Here is a 2,500-nt window from a genome sequence, read left to right on the forward strand (position 1 = left end):
GAAAATATCGTCGAACATATCCTTTCATTTTATAACGTTCTATACATGAAAATTAATAAATTAACATGCAGGACATAATAAATTCACATTCTCATGTAAATCATGGGTTTAATTAATATTTTAAAAAATTTTAAAACCGCCCAGAACCGATGAGATGAAAATATTAAAACGATATTTTTGCATTTTCTTACGGTAAAACATTAACAAATAAGCGACTATAGCAATATAAAACTCCATTTGTAATTTAATTAATGAAAATTAATATTTTTTTTTGATTTTTCAGCGATCCAGAACCGATGAGACGAAAACATTAAAACGATATTTTTGCATTTTCTTACGACAAAACATTAACAAATACGAGACTATAACAATATAAAACTACATATGTAATTTAATTAATCAAAATTAATAATTTTTTTTGATTTTTCAGTGATCCAGAACCGATAAGTCGAAAATTTTAACAATCATATTTTTGCATTCTGTACCGTGGATCCATCGTTAAACGCTATTAAACTAACGTCCGTGATGGTATAAATGCAGATTTTCGCTCCGTTTAGCCAAAATAACGAACTTTAGGTGCGCTCCGAAATATTTCAAAGTCCCAGCGGCGTATTGCTTCGCCTCTTAGAACCGATTAGTCGAAAATTTTAACAATCATATTTTTGCATTCTGTACCGTGGATCCATCGTTAAACGCTATTAAACTAACGTCCGTGATGGTATAAATGCAGATTTTCGCTCCGTTTAGCCAAAATAACGAACTTTAGGTGCGCTCCGAAATATTTCAAAGTCCCAGCGGCGTATTGCTTCGCCTCTTAGAACCGATTAGTCGAAAATTTTAACAATCATATTTTTGCATTCTGTACCGTGGATCGATCGTTAAACGCTATTAAACTAACGTCCGTGATGGTATAAATGCAGATTTTCGCTCCGTTTAGCCAAAATAACGAACTTTAGGTGCGCTCCGAAATATTTCAAAGTCCCAGCGGCGTATTGCTTCGCCTCTTAGAACCGATTAGTCGAAAATTTTAACAATCATATTTTTGCATTCTGTACCGTGGATCCATCGTTAAACGCTATTAAACTAACGTCCGTGATGGTATAAATGCAGATTTTCGCTCCGTTTAGCCAAAATAACGAACTTTAGGTGCGCTCCGAAATATTTCAAAGTCCCAGCGGCGTATTGCTTCGCCTCTTAGAACCGATTAGTCGAAAATTTTAACAATCATATTTTTGCATTCTGTACCGTGGATCGATCGTTAAACGCTATTAAACTAACGTCCGTGATGGTATAAATGCAGATTTTCGCTCCGTTTAGCCAAAATAACGAACTTTAGGTGCGCTCCGAAATATTTCAAAGTCCCAGCGGCGTATTGCTTCGCCTCTTAGAACCGATTAGTCGAAAATTTTAACAATCATATTTTTGCATTCTGTACCGTGGATCCATCGTTAAACGCTATTAAACTAACGTCCGTGATGGTATAAATGCAGATTTTCGCTCCGTTTAGCCAAAATAACGAACTTTAGGTGCGCTCCGAAATATTTCAAAGTCCCAGCGGCGTATTGCTTCGCCTCTTAGAACCGATTAGTCGAAAATTTTAACAATCATATTTTTGCATTCTGTACCGTGGATCGATCGTTAAACGCTATTAAACTAACGTCCGTGATGGTATAAATGCAGATTTTCGCTCCGTTTAGCCAAAATAACGAACTTTAGGTGCGCTCCGAAATATTTCAAAGTCCCAGCGGCGTATTGCTTCGCCTCTTAGAACCGATTAGTCGAAAATTTTAACAATCATATTTTTGCATTCTGTACCGTGGATCGATCGTTAAACGCTATTAAACTAACGTCCGTGATGGTATAAATGCAGATTTTCGCTCCGTTTAGCCAAAATAACGAACTTTAGGTGCGCTCCGAAATATTTCAAAGTCCCAGCGGCGTATTGCTTCGCCTCTTAGAACCGATTAGTCGAAAATTTTAACAATCATATTTTTGCATTCTGTACCGTGGATCCATCGTTAAACGCTATTAAACTAACGTCCGTGATGGTATAAATGCAGATTTTCGCTCCGTTTAGCCAAAATAACGAACTTTAGGTGCGCTCCGAAATATTTCAAAGTCCCAGCGGCGTATTGCTTCGCCTCTTAGAACCGATTAGTCGAAAATTTTAACAATCATATTTTTGCATTCTGTACCGTGGATCGATCGTTAAACGCTATTAAACTAACGTCCGTGATGGTATAAATGCAGATTTTCGCTCCGTTTAGCCAAAATAACGAACTTTAGGTGCGCTCCGAAATATTTCAAAGTCCCAGCGGCGTATTGCTTCGCCTCTTAGAACCGATTAGTCGAAAATTTTAACAATCATATTTTTGCATTCTGTACCGTGGATCCATCGTTAAACGCTATTAAACTAACGTCCGTGATGGTATAAATGCAGATTTTCGCTCCGTTTAGCCAAAATAACGAACTTTAGGTGCGCTCCGAAATATTTCAAAGT

This window comes from Osmia lignaria, unplaced genomic scaffold (assembly GCF_051020975.1).
Source record: "Osmia lignaria lignaria isolate PbOS001 unplaced genomic scaffold, iyOsmLign1 scaffold0121, whole genome shotgun sequence".
Classification (NCBI taxonomy): Eukaryota; Metazoa; Arthropoda; class Insecta; order Hymenoptera; family Megachilidae; genus Osmia; species Osmia lignaria.